At 37.0% G+C, this 17,228-nt stretch overlaps 1 long non-coding RNA gene across 1 annotated transcript in view; it reads left to right on the top strand.

Annotated features, from left to right (window-relative positions):
• LOC110256736 overlaps positions 1-17,228 on the top strand; it is a 125,501-nt gene that overhangs the window by 24,983 nt on the left and 83,290 nt on the right. The window contains exon 2 of the long non-coding RNA XR_002338653.1: positions 231-352. This is a non-coding gene — a long non-coding RNA (uncharacterized LOC110256736). The remainder of the gene's footprint in view (positions 1-230; positions 353-17,228) is intronic.

The raw sequence follows: 17,228 nt of genomic DNA, 5'->3' as shown, positions 1-17,228 counted from the left end.
ATATATTTCCTATTTTTCTTGGGTATAAGCTTATTTTGGTTCTCCCTGGAAACATGTATCTAGTGAGAACAATAAAAATAAATTAAAATGTATTGAAATGCATTATGAATAAAACACTATTATGACAAAATCTGTCCTTTCATTAGCTAGGGGTAGAAAGTTGAAGCCACTGAAGCAAAATTAATGGGTCTAAAGTGATACTGATTTGTTTTGATTTTCTTTACCTGCAGTCTATAGAAGCAGAGTCAATTGTTCCTGAAGATCAGTGGAAGTGACAACAGAAGCTGAATGATTACACAATTAAGATGAGAACAGAGGAAAAAAATGGGCTAAGTTGTCCTCAGTTGTGAAGGTATGAATGACTTGTGACCTCAAGTGCCTTTCAAACTAGGTCATAGCCCTGTGTATCTTTTAAACACAACTACCTTAAAAACTACAGGAGTGAAAGTTTAACTTCCTTCCTTTGATGGTGATTGAAACAGATCATTAACTACTATACAAAATTCCTACAAATAGCCAAGGTAATGACCAAAACAGCTTTGTGAAGACTCAGTAAAGTCTAAGTAATCTAATTTTGTTTCACGATGGAATGACAAATTGAACAAATGCAGAAAAATAGTTGAAAATGTTTTGAGTTGGTGAGAATTTCACTTTTACATGAGTAACAATCTGATTTTCTTTAAGCTGATATTTTAAGGTATCAAGTCAGTTGCTGTTTAAATTATCCTATAAGTTAACATATCTTCTATCATCTTTAACTAGACTAAAAATAGGCATTCTTGTTTAATTCCCAGCTCGTACTAGTTGGGGATGCAGAGAGTACCCTATCATTTAAATTTTAAGACCCTTAAATGATAGAAAATGTTAAGTAAATAAATGATTAAACATGACCTATTTGGCTCAAGGTCTTGTTGTGAAAAGGATTTCAATGTTTAAACTTCACAATTCTCAAAAATCATATTCTCAGAGTCCCACAAAGAAAGTTTCTTTGGACTTACTCTTTAAACCCCAAAGATGTTTAAAGCAATCTCTGTGGTCCCCATTTATCTTAAATACTGACACTGTGTTTTAACGGAAGTACCAAAGGTCTTTCAATAACTTTGTAATTGTAGCTTTGAAATCCACCCAAATGTCAAGTTAGACAATGGGGAGTATCCTATCAATTGCTTTTCTCATGTTACTGAATTTGATGTGATTCAATTTTTCCCAATACTGAGTGCCAAGCCTAAACCAAAAGATTAACTGATTAATCTATTATATATTTACTGGGCCCTATGCATTATTTGTCACTGTGCTAGGCTCTATGTACACAGCTTTGAGCTAGATTCACATGATGCCTGCCTTTATGTTCTGCACTTACTAGTTACATTGTACACTTATTAGTTAAGATGGCAATTAGACGTAGAATGACTAGGCACCGTGGAGAAGGGTGCTTACAAGCCCTAGCAGGGGAACCTAGTTAGCCCTGGAGGGGAGGCCAGGTGAAGGTCCAGAAATGGCTTTCTGGTGCCAGTAGAACATCAACTCAGACCTAATAGGTGTGGAGGACTTTTCTGGTGCAATGGAGGCAACAGTATGGAAGAGGCAGCAGCGTGATTGAGATCTGAGAGAGAGAAAACACCAAAGGCCGAATCAGGAATGGGATAGAAAGGCCATCAATCCCTAGAGCCCTGGTGTGAGGACAAGAGAAGCAAATTTGAGATTGCAGAGGAAGGTGAAGAGGAACCTGGTGTGTCATTCTAAGAAACCAGGCTTCACACCAGCACCAGTAAGGACCTACTGAAAGATGCACAGCATTTTTTTTTCTTGTCCATTCCTTTTTCTCTGCATTTTAGTTTGAGAAGATGTATCTTCAAGACCATTGATTGTTTTCTTGGTCATGTTCAATCCACTGATGAGCTCATCAAAAGCAGTGCATTTTTCATTTCCATTATAGTATTGTGATTTCTAGCCCTCCCTTCTGATTTTTCTTAGAATTTACATCTCTCTGCTTACACTGCCCATATGTTCTTGCATGTTGTCTTTTTAAAAATTAAAATCCTTATCATGTTATTACAGTTGTTTAAAATTCATGTCTCCTCATTCCACCATCTGTATCATAGTTGAGTCTGACTCTGATGCTAGTCTTGACTGTTCACATTATGTTTTATCTGGGTTTAAATATTTTTTATACAATGCTGGGAATAATATCATAGGTAATAGGAACTGAAAAAGGCCTTTAGTGTGAGGTTTTTTTTTGGTTAGTCTGACTAGGAATGAGGGCTGTGTCTAATGTCTACTGTATCAGTAGGTGACAGAGACTTAAAACCGCTCTAGTATACTTGTTTTTTGTCCTCCTTAAATTGAGTCTGTATCTTGCTGCTCTTTCAGATATGACTCGCTGTTAAACTGGAGCCCCATGGATGTAGTGGAAGGTGGGGACCAGGAGAGAATTTATTTTAAATCTCAGTCTTGTGACTGGTGTCCCTGATCTGTGACCTTCTTAAATTTACTAGTCATCTCTTTAATTATGTCTAAACCCATCCACCAACCTTCCAATTTCAGTTAGTAGATTTCATTTTTAGAAGTATAATTTGTTGCTTTTGCAAAATTTGTTGTAGAGCTATGTTTTAAGCCCCCTTTATTTCTTGAGCAATATAATATGTTTATTAATTTTAAAGATCAATATCAGAAGTCCATGAGAATACCTTTCTGTGTTTATATCTGCTTACTTTTTGTTATATATAACTTTGGCTTGGGTTTTGTAATTTTTGACTATTAACAGTTTTTTTTCAAAACTTTGTGGCTTGAGACAAGGCAGGTCCATTTTCTCAAACGGCCTTGAAACTTAACATTTTAAATTTTAAGCTAAACTATTGGCTTTGCATTTTTCTCATTGACCAAGCACAGTGAGCTAGACCAAAAAACTCAGGTTATAGGCGCTTCTTTTAATTTTTCAGGAAATATTCCTCATACACCCCTTTTCCCTTTACTCAGTATAAAAATTTAAGTCCAAAGTTTGTTTGTTTATCAAGTTTATGAGAAGCAGGGCACTTTTGTTTCTATTTTACTCTCATGCTAAGGATGAAGCTTTTATGTCTCACTTTATGCTAGAAACCAACCTTCTAGATTCCCCTTTTGAGAGGCCTTTGAGCCTTCTTTTCTATTTTTGCAGCACTCTGAACTTTTAAATTCAGTTAACTTCAGCTCATTTTTTACATAACTGCACTCTTACCTTTGCTTAAATCTTAGCCTGAATATATCTTTTATAACAACGCTGGATCTGTTAGAAAGATACATTTGCATTTCAGCTACCAATTTAATTAGGGGGATTGCTGTATTGGTTATAATGTTGAGAAAAATACTAGTAGCATTCTGTGGGGACTGGAATTCTGATCTGTTCATCACCTAGGTAAAGTTGGTTGCAGATCTGCCTCTCCACTACACATCAACTTGTGGGGTACTGACAAATTCACAGAGCTAGATGTGCTTGTTTCTTTCATTTGAGATACTGACAGGATCTGGGAGTTCCCATTGTGGTTCAGCAGGTTAAGGACCTGACATCTCTATGAAGATGCTGGTTTGAACCCTGGCCTCTCTCAGTGGTTTAATGGCCTGGTGTTGCTGCAAGCTGTGGCATAGAGTAGCTCACAGATGCAGCTCAGATCCAGTGTTGCCATGGCTGTGGTGTAGGCCTCAGCTACACCTCTGATTCTACCCATAGCCTGGGAACTTCCATATGCCACCGGTGTGACCCTGGGAAAAAAAAAAAGAAATGTTGACAAGATCTATAGACAATAAGTGAAGTATATGGTAGATGAAACAGATACTGCTTTTACCACCTTCTCTGTAGAGTAGCAGCCTGGCTATGGAGGAATTAATTTTTTGTCTTTGACTACCAACCCAAATTAATGACATTAGGAAGTTTTAAGAATATTTTTCTTCATCTTATTATTTTTCCTCAGTGACAATTTTATGCTTCATTTAGCCATTCTTTCGGGGGGTGGGTTCTTTTCATTTCTTAAGCATTTAGCAGATTTAAGACCACCTGAACCTCACATATTGAGAATACATGTATAAGCCAGAACATCTCCTATCTTTGGAGTCAGCTGGGCACTTTATAGCTATGAGCCCTTGGGAAACTTGGATATTTTTCTGTACCTCCGGTTCCTTATTGGTAAAATGGGAATAAAAGAGCCGCCCCCCCCGCCACAAGGTTGCTGTGAGTATTCCTGCCTGGAGCACAGTAAGTCCTATATGCATGTAGGTCATGATGGTGAAGGTGGTGGTGACAGTCGTGATGAAGAAGATGGGTTTGGGAAGGTGGGGTTGATGAAGAAAATATTTACAAGGACAAATCTTAGCATAACCCTTTCCTTATGTTTCTTTGTCCTGGGTTTTATATTTGCTCAGAATACTAATCTTGGTACTTCAAGATCTAAGTTTCTATGGAATGAGTTAAAGGTTCGGTTTTAACCCATATATATATATATTTTAAATAGGCCATTTTATTAGAGGAAGCACACTTTAATTATTTCTTCCCTAACTTGATCCTACTTTTGACTTCATCAGAGAATCATCCCTGACATTAATTCATTGGCATTTTTGAGAAGTTGGGCTAACCTGTCCAATTTCTCAAAGTGAGAAATAGGATAAGAATGATAATCCTTTAAAATCTTTCAACCACTTTGTGGGGATTAAGTCTAAGACTTTACCATATAAGCTCTCTAAGAAAAACTGGCCTTAAATTCACTTTGCAATTTCATTTCCTCCTACTCTGCCCCTTGCAATCAAGGCTGCTCACAAGTTGTCTGGTTGCACCATTGTTTCCACACCTTGTCTTTGGGCTTTGTTTAGATGCCTCCCTCTACAAGAACACCTTGCTTTATATTCTATCCGTTCTAAATTGGCTCCCCATCTTGCCTCCAGATCTGCTCATTGGAATCCATTCTGTAACTGGATTGATGTTTGGAAAATGGAAATTGATCCTGTCAGCCCCCTGCTTATGTCCCTTAAATAGCTTCTACTTGCTCCAAGGAAGAGAATTACATCTCCTTAAGAGTTGCTAATACCTGCTTCATCTTTATGAACTTGCTGCATAAGCCAACTTCACAATGTGCTGAGTCACTCCAGCCCTTTTAGATACAATTTCCTCCATTTCGCATGATCTCCCAGTATCCTCCACTCATCCTGGACAAGGGAAAACTTTGTCCAATTCACCCCTCAGATTTAGAGTTGTTAGATAAAAAAACAGGTCATCTAATTTTAAATTTGAATTTCATCTAAATAGCATAACTTGTTGTACAATTATGTCCCAAATATTTCCCGGAGTAGGTTTATACTAAAAATATTTGTGATTTATCTGAAATTCAAGTTCAAATGGGCATCCTGTGCTTTTATTTTCTAAATTTAGCAATCCTACATAGATTACAAAGAAGCCTTCTCTTAGAACCAAATCATAGGATCTCTTTACATTCTAGACATCATATCGATAAACATCATACATTGAAATCATCGTCAATCAGTTTTTCTCTTCTACTAGGCAGTTTTCTCTTTGGGACAGGGGTTGTATCTTTATCACTGTATTGTCTGTAGCCATTATTAGAGAAGCACAGTTTCCAGGAATAGAAACCATTGAGCAAAGATCTGATGAGTAAATGAATGTGTGGATGATTGGATGAATGAATGTATTTGGATTGCTGGGGATCACCTCTTCAATAGGGCACCCCCTGAAGAAACTCCTTCATAATTATCTCTATATTTTGATAATATGTTTTATATCTTTCCTTCCTAGCTCTTATCACACATGTGCCATGCATGACTGTTAGGATTGCTTGTCTGCACGTCTGTGCATGTTTCTGGCTGGTGGTCATCGGTGATAAGGGGCTTGGTCTTCATCCCCTCATGGTTGTGCATTTTGCCTTTCACACTGATTTGTTATTTGCTGCTCCACACCAAATGGTAATTGTGATTTATTTATTTATTTATTATTTTAATTTTTTTCCATTATAATTGATTTCCAGTATTCTGTCAACTTCTACTGTACAACAAAGTAAGTCTATCATACATATACATATTCTTTTTCTCACATTATCCTCCATCGTGTTCCATCACAAGTGACTGAATATAGTTCCATGTGCTATACAGCAGGATCTCATTGCTTATCCACTCGAAATGCAATAGTTTGCACTTATTAACCCCAGACTACCAGTCCATCCCACTCCCTCCCCCTTTCCCTTGGCAACCACAAGTCTGTTCTCTAAGTCCATGAGCTTTTTTTCTGTGGAAAGGTTTGTATGTGCCATATGTTAAATTCCAAATATAAGTGATATTGCATGGTATTTGTCTTTCTCTCAATGACATTCTTCACTTAGAATTGTAGTATTGGATTTCCATCCATGTTGCTGCAAATGTCATTATTGTGTTCTTTTTTATGGTTGAATAGTATTCCATTGTGTATATATACACCACATTTTCTTAATCTATTCATCTGTTGAAGGACATTTAGGTTGTTTCTGGATCTTAGCTATTGTGAATAGTGCTCCAATGAATATATGGGTGCATGTATCTTTTTCAATGAAAGTTTTGTCCAGATATATGCCAACATCCATTCCTGATAAAAACTCTTATCAAAGTGGGTATAGAAGCCATTTACAACAAATCCATAGCAAATATAATACTCAATAGAGAAAAGCTGAAAGCCTTCCTGCTAAAATCTGGAACAAGACAAGGATGCCCACTCTCACTTTTATTCAACATAGTATTGGAAGTCCTAGCCACAGCAATCAGACAAACAAAAGAAATAAAAGGCATCCAAGTAGGAAGAGAAGAGGTAAAACTGTCACTGTATGGAGATGACACGATACTATATATAGAAAACCCTAAGGATTCAACCCCAAAACTACTTGAACTGATCAACAAATTGAGCAAAGTAGAAGGATATAAGATTAACACTCATAAATCAGTCACATTTCTGTATACTAACAATGAAATATTATAAAAGGAATACAAAAATACAATACCTTTTAAAATTGCACACCAAAAAGTCAAATACCTGGGAATACACCTGACCAAGGAGGTAAAGGACTTATATGCCGAGAACTATAAAACATTAATCAAGCAAATTAAAGAAGATGTAAAGAAATGGAAAGATATTCCATGCTCCTGGGTTGGAAAAATTAACATTATAAAAATGGCCATACTACCCAAAGCAATCTACAGATTCAATGCAATCCCTATCAAATAACCCATGACATTTTTCACAGAACTAGAACAAACAATCTAATATTTATATGGAATCACAAAAGACCGAGAATTGCCAAAGCAACCTTGAGGAATAAAATCCAAGCAGGAGGCATAACTCTCCCAGACTTCAGGCAATATTACAAAGCTATGGTCATCAAGACAGTGTGGTAGTGGTACCAAAACAGACATACAGACCAATGGAACAGAATAGAGAACCCATAAATAAACCCAGACACCTATGGTCAATTAATCTTTGACAAAGGAGGCACGAATATGAAATGGGGAAAAGACAGTCTTTTCAGCAACTGGTGCTGGGAAAACAAAAGCTGCATGTAAATCAATGAAACTGGAACACACCCTCACATCATGCACAAAAATAAACTCAAAATGGCTAAGGCAAGTTACCATCAAAACTTCTAGAAGAGAACATAGGCGAGACATTTTCTGTCATCAACTGTACAAATGTTTTTGTAGGTCAGTCTCCCAAGTCAACGGAAATAAAAGCAAAAATGGGATCAATGGGATCAGTGGGATCCCATCAGTGGGATCAATGGGACCTTATGAAACTGACAAGCTTTTTCCAAGCAAAGGAAACCATAAAAAAAGACAACCTATGGAATGGGAGAAAATAGTTTCAAATGATGCAACTGACAAGGGCTTAATCTCTAAAATATAAAAAACTATTTATACAACTCAACAGCAAGAAAACCAACAACCCAACTGAAAAATGGGCAAAAGACCTGAATACATATTTCTCCACAGATATATAGATAGCCAACAAGCACATGAAAAAATGCTCAACATCACTATTAGAGAAATGCACATCAAAACTACTATGAGGTACCACCTCTCATCTGTCTGAATGGCCAACATTAACAAAATCAACAAATAGCAAATGCTGGAGAGGATGTGGAAAAAGAGAATCCTCCTATACTCTTGGTGGGCATGTAAATTGGTACAACCACTATGGACAACAGTATGGAGGTACCTCAGTAAACTATAGAATTACCATATGACCCAGCAATCCCACTCTTGGGCATATATACAGACAATGATTGTGCTTTAAAGAAGTGACGTGAGGACACTCTCTGGACAGGAAGCCCTTACTTGAATATGTGTGTCACATGCAGTTATTGACAAGACATGCATTTCAATGCCTTTAAAGTAATATAGTGTTTACCTCTTGGTTAATTTGCTCAAAGTCAAATATTTTATCTTAATAAAATAAGACAAAAGTTACCAAGACAATAACAATAGCTAATACTATGTGCCAAGTCATGTGCTATGTGATTTGAATGCATAATCTATATTAATTTTCCTAATTGTGTGGAAGTTGCTAGTCATTTCTCCATAGCTGCCTATTAAAGATGTGAAAATTATGCAGAGGGATGTCCCCAAGGCTCTAAATTTAGTAGATAGTGGAAAAATCTAAATTTTCCCTGCCAACCAAGGATCATGCTCTTTGAAATATCACACATCAGATAATATGAGAAACGACTGAAAGGACCTTTTTAACATGAAGAGAAAAGAAATGATTAATGTTGTCAGGTGTTTGGAGGATCAGACTTTTTGTGTGCTTCAAGAGAGCAACAGTAAGCCCCACAGGAAAAAATCTAAGGCTAAATAAGAGTGGGGTTTTCTCATACCTAAGACTATTAAATGTGAGTAATTAGAATTGGAATGATTGGATTCAGAATGGAATTGCTCTGAGGCACTTCTGCAAAGAGTACTTTGAACATTCCTGGAAGATTTAGGAGGTGGTATAGTGAAGGTGAGTCACATAGGGGACTCCATGCATAGATTACATATAAGATTTACAGACCAAAAAAATTTGGATGTTTATTGCTTTGAAAATGTTGAATTCAGGGAGTTACTACTGTGGCACAGTGGATCAAGGTTCTGATGTTGTTACCTACCTGTGGGGTAGGTTGCAGCTGCAGCTCAGATTCAATCCCTGGCCCAGGAGCTTCCATATGCCACAGGTGCTGCCAAAAAAAAAGTTGGTTTTATATGTATCAGATTCAGACATTTTTGCAAATTTCTATAGAACTGGTTTTTCCTGGGAAAAGATAGTCTAAAGCTGGAAACATTTTCAATCTCTGAGGTAAAGACTTAATTATACCCACTGAAGTTTCTGCTTCACTGTTTATAGTAACTATTTAGGAAGATCCTTTATCAATGTAACGTAAGCATCTGACTCTTCTTTGGGGATATCTTGAAGTAATTATTAACTGTAATGAAGAGGTTTTTGACTGGGAAGGGGTGTGTAGCTCCTAGGATTCTACATAGTTGGGCATTGTTGAAACAAAACTCTGTCTCAACAGGGTTTTCTGCTTATGAGGGGGAAGAATATATCTTTCTTCATCTGGATTTATTTATTTATTTTTGGTTAACTTTATTTTTTCCTTTTATATTTTTATTATTTTCAAAAATTTTTAATTATAATTGATTTACAATGTTCTGTCAATTTCTTCTATAAGCAAAATAACCCAGTCATACATACATACATACATATATGTGCATATATATATTCTTTTTTTTTGCATTATCCTCCATCATCTTCCATCACAAGTGATTATATATATAGTTCCCCGTGCTATACAACAGGATCCCATTGCCTATCCACTCCAAATGCAACAGTTTCATCAACTAACCCTAGACTCCTAATCCATCCCACTCCTTCCCCCTCCCCCTGTATCTTTCTCTTTCTGGCTTACTTCACTCAGTATGAGAGTCTCTTGTTCATCCATGTTGCTGCAGATGGCATTATTTTGTTCTTTTTTACAGGTGAATAGTATTCAATTGTATATCTGTACCACATCTTCCTAATCCATTCATCTGTCGATGGGCATTCAGGTTGTTTCTATATCTTAGCTATTGTGAATAGTGCTGCAATAAACATAAGGGTACATATATCTTTTTCAATGAAAGTTTTGTGTGGATATATATCCAGGAGTGGGATTTCTGGGTCATATGGTACTTCTACACTTAGTTTTCTGAGGTTTTTCCATAGTAGTTGTACCAATTTACACTCCCACCAATAATGTAGGAGGATTCCCTTTCTCCACAGCCTTTCCAACATTTGTTATTTGTTGACTTGTTAATGATGGCCACTCTAATTGCTGTGATGTGGTACCACGTTGTTGTTTTGATTTCCTCAGCATCTAATAATTAGTGATGTTGAGCATTTTTTCATGTGCTGACAGCTTATATGCAAGTCTTCTTTGGAGAAATGTCTATTTATGTATTCTACCAATTTTTCAGTTGGGTTGTTGGTTTTTTGTTGCTTGTCATGGCTGCGCCCTTTCCTCTCACCTCCACAAGTGCTGATTCCCAGCTTGGATCTCAGAGAACCAGACCTCATCCAAGCTCTGGATGTGTGACATTTAATGAAAATGGCAGATGTGGGCTGAGAACAAGTGTAATTTTGGTGTTCATATGAATATGAAGGAAGTGAGCTTGGAAAGTCACCTAAAAAGAGAAAATATGAGCTACTTTGAGTTGGAAGAATCTGAGGACATGTTGTGTGATACTGTGATTTATAATAAGAAATATGTATTTGATCTTTGTCCCTATTTCTGGCATGGAGCTCCTAAAATACTTGGAATTTCGCAAGTGATGAGAACGATAAAGTACTCTTTGGTTATGTTAATGAGACAAATTTTGGAAGCAGCTAAGGATGGAGGCTAGTTGCCAGGAGAACCAACCTTGGGGTTAGAAAGTTGGAACTTCCTGTAACTACAACCACCTCCAAGGACTGGAATGGGGCTGAAGTTAGAGTCCAGGACAAATGGCTGATGATTTAATCAATCATGCCTATTTAATGAAGCCTCTATAAAATTCAGGAGTATCAGGTTCTTTGAGCTTCCAGGTTGGTGACCATGGGGAGATCCAGGGACAGTGGGGTCTCAGAGAAGGCATGCACACTCTATGTCTTTCCCTATATTTTGCCCCATACATCTCTTCAATCTGGCTCCTCCTGGGTTATATCCTATTATAATAGACTGTTAATCTAGTGAGTAAAATATTTATCTGAGTTCTGTAAGCCACTCTAGAAAATTAATTGAGCCCAAAAAGAAGATGATTGGAACCTCTGCTCTATGGAGGGTTGCTCAGAACCACAGGTTACCACCTGGATTTGTGATTAGCACCTGAAGTGGGAGAAGTCTGGTAGGTCTGAGAACTTTACCCATGGAATCTGATGCTATCTCTATCAGAACTGAGTTAATTGCAGGAGACTCAGCTGGTGTCATGGAATTATATGCTGGAGTAGGGAAAAAATATCTGCACATGTTGGAATTGGAATCAGAATCATAAATTGTTATTGAGATCCTAAGTGTTGGTAGAGAAAGAAAGGTATGCCTTTGGTAAAATCAAAGCTGGGATGGGGAGAAAAAAGCACATGTAGATGTAGAAAGTCTGGCATCAGAGAGGAGATGAATAAAGAGTGTGAGAATAAAGAACAGAAAACCAGGCTCAAGATGTGGGGCAACAGAATGGAGCAGAGAGCAAGACAAAAAATCCAGGACACATATGCAAACATGCAGGTTCCAGCCAAAATGCAGAAAACATAACGTATAGTTGTGGTGAAGGTATGTATAGTATAAGCCTGAAAGTTGTCTTCACCTCACTCACTTCTGAATATAGACAATGAAACTGAAGGATTTAATGATAACTCATTTGAGGCAGGATTCCCAAGGATGATGTAGGTCAAACATGACAAAGGCCGAGACTAAGTCCAATATGAAGAAATAATATAAAGTCCTGCTATTGCAAGTAATCTCTGATGAATCCTTCTCTGAACTATGTTTCTTGCCATCAGTGAAAGAGAAGGAAGTTGAGGAATTGCCACTGGCATCAGAAAATTTAGGTTATATTAACACATCAGGAAGATTAATCATTCATGTCTTTAAACACTTGTTAATATCACACTAAGAAATAAAATAATTAAATGTGTACCCTTAGAAATAGCACATGCATAATTTTTAGCTATAAATGAATTACTCTGTACAAAAGTAATTGTACAAATGATTGACTAGATCTTTATTTTCAGATAGTTTCCCCCCGAATAATAGAGATGGATTTACATAATCTATTAATAATTTTTCCCAAGTTCACTTTTGCTAATTGACCCCTACAAAGGTTTAGCTCAGGCAATGGTAAAAAGCAGATGAAAAAAGCAAAGACTGGATAAGAGATGTGAACTATTACATTTTGAATGGATAATCAATGAGGTCCTACTGTATAGTACAGGGAACTATATCCAGCCTCTTGGGATAAGTCATGATGGAAAATAATATGAGAAAAAGATTGTGACTTTGTCACAATGTCACTTTGCTGTTCATCAGATATTGGCACAATATTGTAAACCAACTATACTTTACTAAAACAATAAATTTTAAATAATCAGAGAATGGAAAGGAAAATGTCAACTTAACTTGCATTTAATTGGTTTGACTCAATTACTTAAAAATAACCAACAAGCAAGACCAATTGCTCACTCTCCCACTTCTAAGAAGTAGAATGGGAGGTCCTACCTTTATTTCGAATAACTAAGTGGGTCCAGTTGTTTTATGTTGTAATTGGTGTTTGTTTCCTATAATGTAAAAGTTAAATACCACTAACCTATCATTGACAGATTATAGTAAAGAAAAATGAGGTGTTATATTTGACACAATGAACAGATCACTGGCACCCAGTGGACTGCAGCATATGGTTGTTCTTGACTCCTGAGGACTTAAACAATGTTGAAATCATTAATAAACTTTAGTTGAAGAAGCAGACAAAAAAGGAAAACACACCTAGGGAAAAACATACAGGTTGTACAAAATAAAAAGGCGTAGGAGATAAGAAATCTAAATCAATATTACAAATGTAGGGAAAAAGCACATACAATTGAATAAATCATAAGAAGACCTTCAAGAAGAATGCATATTTTGTGAAGAAAAATGGACAGTTTCACAAATATATGTGAATTGAGAAGACAGGGAAGGAAGATTATAAGCCCCTTGAGAGAGACTGAAATGAATTCAATGACAGAAGCAGCAAATGCAGCACAAAAAATGAATTACTTATTTGTTTTAGTGCTCACTGGGGAAAGCTTGAAGTTGTACTAGAAAGTGGAAAGTTTCCCTGGGGGAAATGGCAAACTCCTAAAACCAAAGAACTGGAAAATCATTTACATAGGTAACAGCTCATTAGAATGAAACCTACAGTGCCTTTAAATTGTTTTATTGGGGCAAAATTTTCTTGAAATGATTTCAACTGTGAAAGTCCCTACAAATTGATAGATTTAGGGTGAGTACTCAAGTGGATATCTGCACATTAAAAACTACAGAGAATTATGTTTTATGCTCAGAGATGCGCATCAGAGTATTATTTATAAGAAAGAGGTATGAGGAGTTTTGTAAAAATACAGAAAGAAGAGAGTGGTTAAACACATCATAAAATTTGTATAACAAAATATTGTACCAACAAAAGAAGGCTTATAAAATTCATTGTCAATGTCAGAAAATGCATATAATATTAAAGGAAGTTTCATATATAAAATAAATTTGTGAAAGATAAAAAAAAGAAAAAAAAGACTGAGGAGATCCATGATAAATGTTAAATGTAATTAGCTCTTATTGGGATATTGAGGCAATGGTTATTTTTATGTTTTTTCACTTTTCTGGATGCTCTATGATTAGTACATACTTTTTAATATGCCAATATATGTTGAATATGAATTTACAGTTTAGAAATAAGTATGTGTGTAAAATTTTAAAAATCAACTAGTGCTGTAAGACTTATAACTGAAAGCAGCATTTTTTTGGTCCATCTTTTTGCTGACAGATGGGTGCATTGACCCAAAGAAGTGGGTGGATGCCCTGTACTCTGCCCTCATCCACTTTATTGGGCCAGTGGACCCATATTCCAGTGTAGGATGCTAAGAGCACCCAGTCTCCCCTTGTCAGTCCTGGATCAAGAGGGAGCCACCAGGCCCTGGAGATTGTATGCTCCCCTGCCCCACCGTGCTGGGAACCATCTGCGCAGAGGTAACCCTGCTCTTGGGAACAGACAAAAGGGAAACCCCAGTTGAAAGATCACCCCAACTCAGTTTCTCCTTCTCCCCCAATTCCCTCCCTCTGTCTGTCTTGAGGACCTTGTTCCTGAGTGCCTAGATATGAGAACCTGTGGGTTTTCTCTTGGGGTGGCGAGGTTCTCTGGAGAGTAACCCCATCTCTTGCCCGAGGCATAGGTGCCTTTTCTCAGAGTTCTTGGGCTCAACAAGGCAGATGGTCTGATGGATCATATTTTGTAGGACACAGGCCTTCACAGATGTTTTATGTTTGTTCCAGTCTGCTGCAACGCTGCCTGTGACATGAGCCCAGTCCCCTGCCAGGGTTGCAAGGGTGCAATAAAGGGGTAGAATTTCTGGGAGTCAAATTGCTTCTTAACTAGACCGAACAAATACTGCTTTTATACATCCTCTAAATCTCTGCCTTCAAAAATAACTGTTTCTGGGAGTTCCCGTCGTGGCGCAGTGGTTAACGAATCCAACTAGGAACCATGAGGTCGCGGGTTCGGTCCCTGCCCTTGCTCAGTGGGTTAACGATCCGGCGTTGCCGTGAGCTGTGGTGTAGGTTGCAGACGCGGCTCGGATCCCGCGTTGCTGTGGCTCTGGTGTAGGCTGGTGGCTACAGCTCCGATTCAACCCCTAGCCTGGGAACCTCCATATGCCGCAGAAGCTGCCCAAGAGATAGCAGCAACAACAACAAAAGACAAAAAAGACTAGAAAAAAAAAAAAAAAAACTGTTTCTTCAACTTGAACTATTCCATATTCTGTGACTCATTTTTATCTTTCTTCTTCCTTTTGGCTACTGGCTTAGCTTTTTACTTTCCCTGCTGTGCTAGGTAAATTGTAATGTGTCCTGGTTTCCAGCTATAAACATTCCCTGGACATCATATCCACTACCATTCCTTTCCAATTTTCTTTGTCTTTGGGAGTTTATTCCTGTTCTTCCTGTTACCCTCATTATATCAATTTTAGGGGATAAAATTATATTTAACCACCACATTAAAAGAAAATATACTTTAAAAAATTTAATGTGCCTGATTTCCACCCATGTTGACAAAAATTATAAAACCAATTAGTAGTTATGTTTTAATTGTATTATGAACAATTAATTATCTTTGTTAAGCAAAGTGGAAACAAAATTAAATGAAATAAAATGTTAACATACATTTCTTCAACACAGAGAGTCCACAAACATGAATAAACAATTTGGGAAAATAGGGGGGATAGCTATCTCTTGCAGTGTACTGGGTGTTCATATTTATGTGTAAAAGGTACATTGCTCCTTAGAAACCCTAGTTAACATTGTATCTTACAAGCACTATTCTTTGTCTGGGTCCAGAGTGAGATTTTGTCTTCTCAAAATTCTCAGCATGTGGGATTTTGTAACATGCAAGTGGAATTGTGCTGCTCACTTCTCTGATCCATATATAAGCTTTCAGTCTTTTGTTCCCAGAATAAAAATTTCTGGACTGCATCTTCACTGTAATATATGCCCATAATAAAGAGAAAACTCTACCTCTCTGGAGAATCACTCAGCCAAGGAAGTTCCATTTTTACGAGGAAGCAAATCCCTCGAGAGGAACCTTGATTGGCTTGGAATCTAAAAACAGAATTTTTGCTGGAGGATGGACAAGGGCATATCACAGTGGTCCTGCACTATTATAAATTGATACTGATAAGAATAAAACTTGTTAATAATTTGCTCAAGTAATACTTAAAATATTGATTTATGGGTACTCTACATTGCTTACAATACTATCCCAACAGTTGCTAATTCTATTTATACTGTAGTAGTACTAAGAATATTAACATGTGACAATATTCGCATATAACAGGTAAGATAACTATTGAGCAAATTGCTAAATGTACTGCAGCTATTTGAGCAGCAGACCAAAGTGTGGAACTGCCGTCCAGTGAACTGAGCCCTGAATTCTTTTAGCTGCACAATTCTGCACCCTTTTTATGTGCTCTGCACTCACAGACACCTCACATACTTTGTTCTAAGATTATCTCAATGAAGGTTTTTTTAAATATTTATATTGCTTTGTAAATACTGCATAGTTCCTTTCAAGTTGACAGCAAATTAACTCTCTATGTCATTCATTAAATCTATTCTTTCTTCTAGTTAGCACTGCTTAGCAACTAAAATCCTATTTACTATTCATGTTTCCATAAAATCTGAATTTCAGACTTCTTAGCACTTTTTAAAAAATGTGTATCTATCTCTGTGATATTCATTTCTCGTTTTGTGTTATTTTGCTTTTGTTATCTTACTATCATAATACTATCTTACTATCTAGCAACATAAATAAATCATTTTATTCTGAAATGATACATCCTTTGTGGTGCTGAAAAATAAATAGGTTTTTAAGTGGAGAGAATCATCGGCAAATGCAGCATTTTCAACATAGTGTTGAAAATGATTGCCAAATGGCATTGAAGGATGGATGTTGTCTACTGTTAACTGTCCTCCTAGAATGGAAGGGATCAGCAGTTTTATGTCTGGTGAATCTCTCCTCATCTCATCTGGCCCCTGCCATGCAGTCAGTTCCTACTCCAAAAGTCTTCGTTGAAATGAGGCCAAAATTTAGCAAGGTGAGGCTTTGTTCATATGATGGTCAGAGGTGCCTCAGGGTCAGTGGAGAAAGCAGCCTCTTGGTTATCAAAATTCTTCCAGGATGCCTGATAATGAGAAGTGAGTAAACATTGACAAATGATGAGGATTTTCAAGGACCTCAACAGTCATGTCATTAGGGTGAAAGACAAGTAATAGGGGAAAACAATGTATGTACTTGGGGGAGATAGTTGCCCCCCACACTGGACATAGGACCCAGTCTGAGTCATTGCCCCCTTGATTTTATCTAGGTTGATTTAGTGGGAATCATAAAACTGAAATATATTTCTATTGTTTATATTACAGTTAGTCGATGTCAACCTTAAGGCT

The sequence above is a fragment of the Sus scrofa genome, chromosome 14 (assembly GCF_000003025.6).
Source record: "Sus scrofa isolate TJ Tabasco breed Duroc chromosome 14, Sscrofa11.1, whole genome shotgun sequence".
Taxonomy (NCBI): Eukaryota; Metazoa; Chordata; class Mammalia; order Artiodactyla; family Suidae; genus Sus; species Sus scrofa.
This window is presented reverse-complemented; position numbering and strand designations above follow the sequence as displayed.